This window comes from Bos indicus, chromosome 17, assembly GCF_029378745.1.
Source record: "Bos indicus isolate NIAB-ARS_2022 breed Sahiwal x Tharparkar chromosome 17, NIAB-ARS_B.indTharparkar_mat_pri_1.0, whole genome shotgun sequence".
NCBI lineage: Eukaryota > Metazoa > Chordata > Mammalia > Artiodactyla > Bovidae > Bos > Bos indicus.
In genome coordinates, this window is record NC_091776.1 from 6387638 (window position 1) to 6401084 (window position 13447).

Here is a 13447-nt window from a genome sequence, read left to right on the forward strand (position 1 = left end):
TACACTCCACTTAGTCCTCAAGTTACCAGTTCAAATACTCCATCTACAATATGAAACCTATTTTTAAAGAACAAAAGGCAGGACCCAACATAACTATGTCAATTTGATGTCAATTCTCAGGATTTACGCCCAATCAGACCAGTCCAAACTCTTCAACCAACCCCTTCGAACCAGTCAACCTGAGGCTACCAGATCCTGTTTTACTGATAATAACCCATCTTCTCATTCTGGACTTGGTGCCTTTGGTCGGTGCTCTGCACACCTGACGCTCTCCCTGCAACCAGCTCAAGCTGTCCTCTTTGCCCTCGGCAATAAACACAGCTCCTACTCTTGCATCCAGCACCCACCCTTCTTCTGAGAATGGCATGATCCTTCTTTCAGGAGACTGCTCCTTTTCTCCACCCAAACGATGTGTTTCTAGACGGGGCTGCCAATTACCAAATAACGTATGCCGCCGGCCACAGGGAAGAGGGTACCATCCAAGGGAGGTCAATCAGAGGCAGCCCTGGGATTCTGAGATGTAGATTAAAAGCTCAGGCCCTCTTTCTGGGTGATCCTTGGCTTTCGGGCAGCCATGCCCTCAGCCACATGGAGAAAACTGAACCAGAGAGAAGTAGGAAGAAGTAGGGAAAAGACACTGAGACTCTCAGTGGTATAGGAGTTTCCAGCTTTGGCTTCCAATACCTCCTTCACTTCTCTCATACCTTTGACCATGTGAGTCAATAAATTCCCTTTCCATATAGTTGAAATTTCTAATAACTTACAACCAAAGGAATCCTAATAAAATCCCCACCACAGTGACCTCTACATTTCTGGTTTCTTATGCTTACTTTCAGAGAAGGCAATGCACCCCACTCCAGTGCTCTTGCCTGGAAAATCCCATGGACAGAGGAGCCTGGTGGGCTCCAGTCCATGGGGTCGCTAAGAGTCAGGCACGACTGAGCGACTTCACTTTCACTTTTCACTTTCATGCACTGGAGACGGAAATGGCAACCCACTCCAGTATTCTTGCCTGGAGAATCCCAGGGACGGTGGAGCCTGGTGGGCTGCCGTCTATGGGGTCACACAGAGTCAGACACAGCTGAAGTGACTTAGCAGCAGCAGCAGCATGCTTACTTTCTGTACAAATAACACTTAATCACAAGCTGTCCTAATTTTTTGTGTGTCAAATACATGTCTGTCAACATTTTTTGTGGCCTTGTAGACATATTAACTCATAACTTTTGAAAGAATCCCACTAACAATCCCTAGAAGACTGCCAACAGAGATTTAGTACATAAATAACAATTACCATGTACTGATTATTACTTCCATGGTAAGCATTTCAGATGTGTTATCTTATTTAACCCTCAAGGAAAATTCCTGCGGTGGGGGGTGCATTATAAACTTGGGCTTCCCCGATGGCCCAAGTGGTAAAGAATCCACCTGCCAATACAGGAGACACAGGAGATGTAGGTTTAATCCCTGGGTCAGAAGATCCCCTGAAGGATGAATGGCAACCCACTGCAGTATTCTTGCCTAGAGAATCCCAAGAACAGAGGAGCCTGGTGGCTACAGTCCATGGGGCTGTGGAGTCAGATATGACTGAGCATAAAAACATAAAGAAGCTAAGGTTCATCCCAGGAAAGTAACAGGTTCAGACACAATTATTAAATAGCAAAGCAGAGGTCTGAGCCAGATTTGTGTCCAAACTGCACCTTCTCTCCACCATGCCCACGTTGCCTCCCACAACAATAAATACTTGCTAATTACCTTACCAGAGAGTATAATTCACCAAAGACCTCCATTTAACCCCTGACTCTCCACTGACCTCAAAGTACATGCCCTTCGTCATCAAGCATACTTAATATATGGATGCATAAATAAATGAGCTATATGAAAATAAGTACCTTGAAAAAGTCATAATACAATTTCTCCAAAATTACTACTGGCAGCCTGAAGATGAAATGCTGGCATTCCTCTTAAGGAAGAGGTAAAAGGATGAATATTTAAGACCCCTCTGCCTAAACAAGATGTATACAACTCCCCTGGCGGTGATATTTCAAAACAGCAAAAGGAGATTTGTGAGAGCCTGTCGCTGTGAGACACGCCTTCAGCTCTGCAATTGCTCAGAGGAACATTCCTGTGTCATCATTAGACACTAATAGTTATTGAGCACTCCCATGGCTTGGAGGCAAGAACAGAAGCCCTTTAGGAAGAAAATGGCTCCATCTTCTTAGCTCAGTGACGACAGGCCAGGAGGACAGGAACAGCAATTTACTGACAGAGAACCCAAAAATCACCAGTTCCCATCTCTACACGATCTGCATCCTTCAGGCCAAGGTTTTCGATTCCATGCTTCTGTGTCCAATTGCTGCTGGAACTACTCTATTAAACTAACTTCGAGGCAACAACTGTTTTCAGCATCTACCCAAGGACTTTCCAGTGAGAAGTGTCCCATACACGTGCTGGTGTTGTCTGTCTCTTTTTCTTTTCCCTTCCTCACTTTTTCCACTCTACTTGGGGGCTTATACCATACATACACTCTTCTGAGGAAGACAGTGATTGTTCCTAAGAAGGCCAGAGCTGCTATCAAAGAGGCACGCTCCTTAGTTATAAGCTGGCAAGAGCAGAGCCAAGGGGAGAGTGTGCCCAGCACACACTGGAGAATGGCGTACCCCTTGATGCCACAGGACTTTGCTAACCTGCATGCTCTGGTGAAAGACGAGCCCTAAAGCACTCAGCACCGCCACCGACACAAAACGACTTCAGATGAGACTGTATGTGCGACAGTGCTCTTCAAGCCACAAACAGCCAGGAGACTCTAAATCAGTCCTGCTATAGATGCGGCTGCAAGGAAGGCAGCAACCTGCGGGACAGGTGGGTATGTGGTTTGGAGCCTGACTCGGTCTGGAGGTGCTAAGTCGCTTCAGTCATGCTCGACTCTTGGTGACCCTATGGACTGTGGCCTGCCAGGCTCCTCTGTCCATGGAATTTTCCAGCTAAGAACACTGGAGTGGGCTGTCATGCCCTCCTCTGGGGGATATTCCCAACCCAGGGATTGAACCCTTGTCTCTGATGTCTCCTACATGGGCAGGCAGGTGTTTTTCCACAAGTGCCACCTGGGAAGCCCAGGTCTGAATAGAAGGGACCTTCAGTAACAAGAAGGGAAAAAGGAAGAGGGGCCAACAGGATTTAAAAGAAAGCCCAGACAACCAAGGGTGTGAAGAATTTTCAAGACAGCAAGCTCCCGAGGACCTCCGTGGTGGCTGGCTAACCGGCTAAGCCACCAGTGGCTAAGACTCTGCACTCCCAACGCAGGAGGCCTGGGTTTGATCCCTGGGCACAGAACTAGATTCTGTCTGACATGACTGAAGATCCTGTGTGCTGCAGTGAAGAAACAGTGCAGCCAAATACATAAATAGTTTTTTTTAATCTTTGAAAAAAAAACGACAGCAAACTCCCATTCAATTCAACAAACACTTTACTGAATGGCAGGCACTGGTCTACATCTTGGGACACAGCCAAAGAGAGTCAAAACTAATTCAGCAGAGATCCCTGCCCTTCGTGGAGCTTTACGTTCTTATTTGGGGGTTAACTGATAAACAATACACAAAATAAATAAGTAAATTGTAATATGTTAGAAAATAAGTGCAGGACAGCAGGGGAAGGGAGAAGGAATGTGCAGAGGATCTGAAATACTCCGAGATTAAAAGACATACCAAAGTGCATAAGGAGGTCAGATTTGCAACGATGTTCCTCAAAAACTACATTTAACTGCAGGAGAAATGAGGAAAATCAAACAGAGCTTGAATGAAATGTGCATAAAATTGGACAAACCCAAATTGCCTAGGAACACAGAGCTCTTTTTCCATATTTCATCTTCTTGACCCTTGCTCAAAATTATTGATACCAACATGCTATGTAACGTAATTATGGAGGAAGATACAAAATGACTTCACCACAGGCAGAGCAAAGGGAATTACAAGAGACAAGAGCAAAGCAGATGAGAGCAAGAATAGTTGCAAACCAGTACTTCATATTTAAACCGAACTTTAAATATGGCTCAACTTTTTCTCAGGAAAAGTTAGCTCTAGGTCAAGGACAATGTATAAGTTTTGTTTCTAGTAACAACTCCAAACAACTGGCAGAGTCTCCCTGGAGCACTGCTCTGATAAAGAGTTCTGGGTCCTGTGGGCAATGAGCTAGACATTTCTTCCCTGGGCACAAGGTGGGGGGCTGAGCACACATGCCCCACACTTGCCTCTCCTTCCTCAGTAGAGCTTAGTGCTTTAAAAGAAAATCAGTAAACACTGACCACCTACTATGTGAAGCAAAACCAAGAACAGTGGAGGATTTGCAGTATAGAGCTTGATCCGAGTCCTCATGGAGTTTATAATATAACTGGGAACAAGAACAATTGTATTAAAGATTTTTTAACACTAGAAAGCTAATGTCTAATGACTAAATTCCTAATATTTCAGTACAGAGGCTCAGTTGCCAGGAAACTGCTACAGGAAAAGATAGCCAAGAAAGGCTTAATGGAGGACACAGGCTCGGAACTGGATTTGAAGAATTCACATCACCGAGATAGGAAAGAGGAAGGACCAGTCCCAGCAGAGAGAGTGGAAAAGGAATAGGTAGGTGTGCTCAGGAATGGAGAACAGATCGGCATGGCAGCCTGAGAGAGGGCCTGCATGGGGCACACCACAGACGCCCTGAGTGTTAGGGATCGCCAGGGAAACAGACCAACCGAAGACATACAGGTAAGGGAGGCGGACAGACGGAGAGAACAAACACGGACACCAGCGGGAGAAAGGGGTGGGGGTGGGATGAACTGGGACGCTGGGAGTGACATATTTACACTCCCATGTATAAAGTATGTAACTAATGGGAAGCTGCTGGACAGCACAGGGAACTCTAGTCAGTGCTCTGTGGTGACCTAAATGGGAAAGAAACCCAAAAAGGAAGGGATGTATGTATACATATAGCTGATTCGCTTTGCTGTGCAGCAGAAAGTGACACAACATTGTGAAGCAACTATACTCCACCAAAAAATTTAAAAATAAATAAAGGATGCACATTTCCATATATATATATATATAAGCAGACAGAAACGTTTAAAGCAGACAGAAACGTTTATTATAAGGAATTGGCTCATGCAATTACAAAGGCTGAGAAGTCCCAAGATCTGCAGTTGGCAAGCCAGAGAGGAACAGCTGATAATACAGTTCAAGTCCAAACTTAAGGCCAAAGGCACAGAAGATGGATGTCCTGGCTCAAAACCTGTCAGGCAGAGAGCGCGAATTCTCCCTTCCTCGGCCTTTCTGTTCAATTCAGGTCTTCAGTGGACTGAATGAGGCCCATCCACAATAGAAAGGCCATCAGCTCTACTCAGTCTACCAATTCCAAAGTCAAGCTCATCCAGAAACACCCTCCCAGACACACCCAAAACAACATTTAATCAAATCCCTGGACAACCTGTCACCCAATCAATTAAATTTGGCACCTAAATTTAGCCATTATACACTGAATTGACTTGTTACTCAGTAGGCAACAAGGAGACCATGATCAGTGACATAAGCAAAGCTGTACTGTAAAGAATCAGACCAATCATGGCATACAAATGGATTCTAGAAAGAAAAACTGGAAATGAAAACAAGGTAAAACACATTATAATTGCCCACGTGATGATAAGACGCAGACCGTGAACAACACACACGAATAGGATTCTGTTCACAATAAGGTACTCAGCTAGGTGACCAAGAGGAGTTACTCTCGTCATCCTAGAGTTTAATAGGATGTCAGGATCCAAATAAAGACCTATGCAGCAGGAACTGGAGAAGCAAGCCTAGGATTTCAAAGGTCAGCAATGAGGATGCAGATTTAGGGATCACCTGTGTAGGGGAGGGAGCCAAGTTGCGAGTTTGCTCCAGGAGTGCCCGCCCCACCTCCACAGAAGCCCGAAGGACAGCAGGTTCAATCAGTCAGGCTTGAGTCAGAAAGTCCCGCAAGAGCGACTTGTTTTGTGATTCACTGTGGAGGAATGACCATTCCTAGGTGGCACACTAATCCTAAAACATGATCAAGAGGTAGGATGACTTTAGGAGGAAAAAAGGGAGGAGCAACACAACCAGCCCCCAAACAACCAAACCACAGCTTACAAGCTGATTCATAAAGAGCGAATGCAGGGTCCACTTTCCAAATCAGACACCCAAAGTCCTCAACATGAGCCCAGTGGAGAAGTACAAGGAGGAAACTGACGGACAAACCTCATCAAGCTGATAAGAAATTAGCATTAACCATTAAGTTTTTAATACAACTCGAGTAAACAGCACATTGTCTAGTATTTCCTGAAGCAAATCAAGGCCAGTGAAAGTCCTGTTGCCACTTTTTTCATAAACATTACTGCATCTTGCTTAAAATAAGCAAAGCGTAAACATTCTGAAATATATCACAAACAGGAGGGATTTTAAATATTCAACTTATTAAAAAAGTAACAGTGTTAGAGAACAGGCAATAACCAAGACTAATACACAAGAAATGTTTCATCTTCCCACAAAAAAACCCCAAAATGTAAGAACTATATACAATGAAGTTTCACCTGTATCCTAAAAAATTCTTAATTTATTAAGAAATTTTTCATATAAAAGATATCAAGAAGCATTTTTCCTAATAAAATAAATATGGGCAGACATCATCTTAATTTTAAGGGTGCACCAAATATTTATGCTAAATGACCTACTGATGATCATATTTTTAAAGTATAGCTTATATTACTTATGCATAAATACACACATGTATAACACATGTGTGTGTGTATATACACACATGGGGTATGTGTATATATATATATATATAAGTGTGCATGTGTGTACATTTATATTTGTTAAGATGTTTTTATGCTCATTCTAATATGTTACAAAGAAAATCATGAATGAACTCCAAGTACAAGTTCCATGAAGACAAACAAAACAGAAGGTATTCATCCTGAGGAATGAAACATAATCCTCTAACTGAATGGTTATGAACAAAGCTTGGACTCCATGAAAATATTAATCAGCTCTCTAAGATGACCAATACAAACTCTGCCACAGGAATTCCTGAAATGTTCCTGCTTCAATGAGCCTAGGTCATGAAATTTAGCCAAGTATTATATTTCACATTTGCCACACATGCTGCTGCTGCTGCTGCCGCTGCTAAGTCGCTTCAGTAGTGTCCGACTCTGTGCGACCCCATAGACGGCAGCCCACCAGGCTCCACCGTCCCTGGGATTCTCCAGGCAAGAACACTGGAGTGGGTCGCCATTTCCTTCTCCAGTGCATGAAAGTGAAAAGTGAAAGTGAAGTCGCTCAGTCCTGTCCAACTCTTAGCGACCCCATGGACTTCAGCCCACCAGGCTCCTCAGTCCATGGGATTTTCCAGGCAAGAGTACTGGAGTGGGGTGCCATTGCCTTCTCCACACATAGATGAGTAAAGTTAGTTCTTGGGACTTTCTGTAGATCTAAAGATCTTAAAATTGACCCATGACCAATATTTCAACAGAGGTAAATTTTCATACAAGAACAGGACCTGATAATACACACTCACTCTGCATTCTGCAAAGCCTAGTGGATTCCCTGAACTCCTTAATGGCATGTCCTAGAATAATGTTCCTTAAAAAAAAATTTTTTAACTATGCTCCATAAAAAGTAATTAGCAGCTCATCCAACAACTGCAGAGTATTTTTAGAGCTGTTATCAATTACTATATTCTCTTGGGGAAAACATTAAAACCAAAAAAATCTGAAATGAGGTGAGCCTCACCTAAAAGCTCAGCGCCTTTTGTTACTATGACCTTTTGTTTCAGAGTCTGCTCATATATTAATAATTTCTATCTTTGGTCCAATACATTCAAAAATAAAAAAGCCACTAATATAGTTTAAAATGTAGAGACACTACTGGAGGAAGTATAAATTAGAGATATTTAACTTTTCATCCCTCCGACTCTTTCACAAACCTCTCCTACCCTAGTGTACAAAGATATACTTTCAAGGATGTTCTCCAAAGTATTATTCCTACTATGGGAAAATGGGAAACCCCCCACATTTCCAACAATAGGAAATTGTTTAAATTACCTGTGATGCAATACTACACAGTATGATCTGTATGTATGGCTATGGAAATATTTTCAATGCATATTAAGTTAAAAATTAAGTTGAAAGTTGTGCTATTTTACCCCCACTTGTTATTAAAATCACAATTATAAATATATTTTAATTTAGGAAAATTTGGGGGAACTTTCTCTAGAATACAACATCATAGTGCACTTTTCATTTTCAACATTACACATTTCTGTAGTGTTTGAATGTTGAATAATATGTATTGTGTGTATAATCAGAAAAAAATAAAGTTTTAAGTTGGTGATATAATTTTAGAGGGAAAGTAGAAAATCTCATGTATAAAGAAAAGAGAAATCTTGGAGTGTTAAAAACTTTTCTATTATAGTTCTGCTATATCACCTGCCTCAGCCTCTCTCTTGGAAGACCGTTGTTCCCTTAGTCTCAGAATTTCAAAATTAAACAACCCACATAGATATCAGAAAGACCTTCTTATCATCTCCCATTAGTAATAGCTTCTCGGGATAAAAGTTTAAGCCAAACTCCAGTATTTATCAAACTGAACTGAGTAACACCGTTAATTTCTGAATAGCTGCAGACTGTAAACGTGTCTCTAATCCTAATTAAAAGTTATTATAGAATTAACCTTGAAAGTGTACAGATTATGCAGACTCTGAAGCATTTTTGTGATAGAAATATGAGGAATTACAGATAATTACCTATTTTTGAATCCAAAGTCCAACAACCTAATCAAACACTGTAAAAAGTAGACAGAAAGGAGAAGGGAGCAATGCCTGGAAAGGCAACTAAGGAATCACAAGCACCGAGGAAAGTTCCACCTGCCTGGGGAAGGGTGTGAACCTGGGAGACCTTAGCGAAACAATTCAACTATATTTCAATTTCCTCACCTACAAGAGGAAAGGGCTGGAAATAATCTCTGCGGTCCCTTTTGACTCTAAAATTCGAAAAACAAACCTTTACTCTTTCCTTGCCAAAGAAGACCTAAAAAAGCAATACACATGTACACAGCATAAAATATAAGGTATAAGGTTATAAGGTACTTGGCCAAAAACAGCAGAGTCCTGCCTGGCTCCTCCTCACCCTTGAGTTCCACTCTCCAAAAGAAGCCCTTTCAACTCTTTTAGATGTTTCTTCTAGTAATTAATTCCATATTTGTAAACCCCACACTTATATTCTATTTTCTGATTTTTTCAACTGTAGATCCTAGTCAAAGTTCCTTATGGCAACTAGTAGGGTATTTATTTACCTACCCCACCTCGTGGGGTGCAGCCACACTGTTAAGATGCAAAAGATATAAAGATGACATGCATGTACACACACGTGTAAGTACATGTTTCTGTAGTCCCCCATGAGCACGTATTTTGGTTAAGGAGAAATAAGACCCCATTTTGCATCCAAACACCGCACAAAATGTAGCAGAGAAAAAATTAAAAGCCTGGCCTCTAAATCAGAAACACTGCACTTGGGTCTGAGTTCAACACATATAGGAACAAAATATGCACCTAAAAGTTTCTTATTTTCTCTGAATCTCATCTGTTTTCCTCCTGTATAATCTGAACATAATAGCACGAACTTCAAAATGGTTGAATCACAAAGCACAAATATGGTGTGTGCTCGGTCCCTCAGTCATGTTCCGACTCTTTGCAACCCCAGGGACTGTAGCCCGCCAGGCTCCTCTGTCCACGGGATTTTTCAGGCAAGAATACTGGAGTAGGTTGCCATTTCCTTCTGCAGGGGATCTTCCCCAACCCAGGGGTGGAATCTGCATCTCTTGCATTTCCTGTACTGGCAGGAGGATTCTCTAACACTGTGCCACCAGGGAAGCCCCCATACTACATCTGATCTTAGCCAAATGTCCAAGAAGCGATGGCAAGAGCTGCCTTTTTGGTTAAGTCAGCCATCTCAAGATCCACAAAAAAAGTTACTTTCTGTTATTGTCTTCACTAAGAGATCCCTATAAATGAAGTTCCTGAAGCTACTTGGCCACTTGAGCACTGTTCTCCTGTGTAGGCTAAAAACTAAGAGGCAGACGTCATCAAGAGTAAGAGTGAAGTAAAGGTGTTCACACTTCACGGAAGTGTGAGAAGTAAGGATGAACTAAATCATGTTCCACGGTCAAAACCTGAGGGGCCAGCTCTTCCAAGGGCCTATGTATCACCCAATGAGACAAATGTGCACAGAACATCGGGCATCTAGGCAGGGATCAGAGAAAGCAGCTCTGTTTTATATTTGCAGAGAGAGGGAGCTTTCTTATAAAATTCTCTTTCAAAAAGTGAAACAAGAACATAATTTCCAAAGTCACACCTCAGGCTTCTGCTAATATGTACCTCTATATTTCAACATTATTTGTACATCTGCTTTCTGACCTGCAGACATAATCTATTGACTTCCTATTCTGGCAGAAAAGAACTCTGCAGAGAAAGTGTTTTGAACCAATTTCGAGAAGTTATCATGAAGAACTGTCCAGCAGTGTATTATCGACACAGTCCTCTCATTTTTGGTCTTCAAAGGCCTACATTAAAAGTGATACAACCTGGGCTCCCCTGGTTGTCCAGGGGCTGACTCCACACTCCCAAAGCAAGGGGCCCCAGGTGGATGCCTGGTTACAGAACTAGATCCCACATGCCACAACTAAAGATTTTGCATGCCATAATGAAGATTGAAGATCCCACGTGCTGGAACTAAGACCCAGCTCAGCCAAATAAATATCTTTTCTTTTATATAAAGTGATACAACCGTACTGTCTCTATTTAGGGGAAGGTAGGAAGCTAGCTGGGTAGTTGTGCCTAGATTGTGAAACCACTCTAAATCTCTCTCTGAATCTAGTTCAGTGATAGGCAGTTTCTCTTGTCTTTTCCATCTGCCCCACACAGTTAAATCCTATTCCTAAATCTACAGGACAAATGACAAATGGGACCCCAAACTTTATTTCAAGACAAACATGGAAACAATTTCTATGAACCTGGCAGAGAGGGGTTAACTGGAACTAAAAGAAACCAGCTTTTAATTATCTGAAAGGGTTATCTAAATCCAGCAAGTATGCCACATTAAGCCGTAAATGTACAGATTGAATCTCCTGTTCGATTTCTGTCCAGTGGAGACCACTAAAGTTCTCCAAATGTGGACTTGGGCTGTGGTACGCTACGTTTGGGCAGTTTCAGGGAAAACATCCTGTCCGGGGCCAGGTGTCCAAGTGAATTTGAGGTCAGGCAGGTGACCCTGCCAACCAGACATGGTACATTAAGGAGAGGAAATCTTTTCTCTCACTAATCAACAGGATAAAGGTGATTAAGCAGGAATTATTTTTCAATGACCTACATAATTTCATCAGGGCTGCTGTGGCTATTAGCAGAGAGCAGCTGACTTCTAATGAGATGAATCTGATAGCAGGCCCCTTCCAGGGAAGGCAGGCAGCAGGCCCAGTCTACAGGGAAGCAACAAGTGGTGTGCACTGTTCGCTCCTCCTCCTCAGGACTCTCTCTCCTCTGTTTTGATCTCCTCTCTTCCACTGGGAATATTCCTCACCTTGGATGGCGAAGGTTGCAGCACCTGCTGAATGGTGGAAGCTGGGTCTATTTTTTGTTTAATTTTTATTTTATACTGGAATATAGTTGATTTACAATGTTGTCTTAGTTTCAAGTGTACAGCAAAGTGATTCAGTTATACACATTCATATATCCATTCTTTTTTCAGATTCTTTTCCCATTTTAGTTATTACAGAATCCATCCATTCATAACAGAGCAGGATAAATTAGGAGTCTGGGATTAACAAAACCGGGCTCTATTAAGAATGGATGGATCCAAGTGGGTGGGACAGAACTGGGCTAATTCATTAGACCTGCCCATTTGATTCCCAAAGTCCCCAGGAAACAAGGCTACCCCTGCCATCACACCTGGCTCTGGCTGGGCTCTTGAAATAGGACAGCAGTTCCACTCCCGAGAAGTGGAATTATAACAAAGGACCTTTGTTAAGGTCGGAGCAGGGCGCACACACACACACACACCATCATCATCACCGTCAATAATAACTACGACTTGAAAGCAGTTTCATTAGAGAACTTGATGAAATTGAGCAAAAGCCACCCAACGAGTAAGTCTTCACACCTGGCAAGTACAGCAAACTTCAGAGTGGCACCGCCTCCGCCTCTGGTATAAAAGCGACAAGGTCTGGAGAGGAAAACTGAGCCCCAGACCTCTTTGCCTTTGCCTATTTCTCCCGTAGGACTCAGCTCTCCGGCCCCAGGGACCAAGAAAAGGGTGGAGAGCCCTAATGTCATCCTTCTCCGTCAAAACAAGCTAGCTCTCTCTCCCTCGGGATCAGTCACAGAGTAACGCCCGGTCCCGCGGCTCGGGGAGCCAACCTCCTCCCCGCCGCGCCTGGCCCGACACAGAGACCTTGTCTGGGCTATTCCCAAGGGCCCGCTCCCAATTCCTGCGCCTCCCGTCCGGTCTGAGAGCTCAGGAAGAGGCGCTTCTTCCCTCCCGCTTCCCACAACCCCTAAAGCAAGAGACCCCCTCAAGCGCAAGTCTCAGAACCGCGCGCCACGTACCTGTCAGTGGCCGCCGCTCCTCCTCCCGAGGGCGCGGTGGGGGGACAGTGCAGAAAGTTTGTGCCGCTGCCCGCGCCGCACGCCGCGAGGAAGGGGGACCGGGCTCCTCGCCGAGTCCGGGACAGTCCGCTCCGCTCCCGGGCGGGCCGAGGCTCTCAGATCTCTGCTCAGCTCCCCCACGCCCGGCTCCAAGTCTACAGCGGCTCCCCGGGAAAGGACGAGGCGGGAGAAGGTCCGAGCGCAACTCGCCGACGGTGCGTCAGCGGGTGGCGGAGTCGCGCCGCTCCCCGGCTCCCCCGCCCACTACCCCGCGCCCTCGGGAGCGCAGGCGGGGCTCGGCCGGGGAGGGGCCCAACCTGCTAGGCCGGCCCCGGGGAGCGCGCGCCCGGCCCCGCCCCACCGGCCCCGCCCCCGCCCCGCAGGCCCCGCCCCTCGCAGGCCCCGCCCCTGCCCCAGCGCGTGGCCGCCAGGTGCAGGGTGGAGAGGAGCCGAATCGGCTGCGACGTGGCCCCGGCGCCCGTTGCCAAGGTGAAGGAGGCGGAGCCTCTGAGGGAAAGTTTCCACAGAAACTTGAACCCCGCGAAATGGAGGACACCTCGCCCTTGGGGACTCGTCTATCGCTGGAACTACACCCCTTCACGAACACACACACACTACGTTTACAGTCGTGCCAAAAGGCTCATTACTTGGGTTCTGCTGAATGGAGAAAGTGAGAGACCTCCATGCGACACGCACCCTGTGAGTATAGGTGTACGTGTCACAGTTCACTGGCAGTTTTCCCCCAAATATGAGGGCTCTT

The 13447-nt window shown here is 44.6% G+C and overlaps 1 protein-coding gene across 5 annotated transcripts in view; it reads right to left on the reverse strand.

Annotated features, from left to right (window-relative positions):
• The window catches only part of FHIP1A (FHF complex subunit HOOK interacting protein 1A), a 308399-nt gene extending 295407 nt beyond the window's left edge, over nucleotides 1-12992 (reverse strand). For all 5 annotated transcript variants that reach the window (XM_070769004.1, XM_070769003.1, XM_070769002.1 and 2 more), the window contains exon 1: nucleotides 12649-12992. The gene's annotated coding sequence lies outside the window, so the exon portion shown is untranslated. The remainder of the gene's footprint in view (nucleotides 1-12648) is intronic.
• Between the last annotated feature and the right edge of the window lie 455 nt (nucleotides 12993-13447).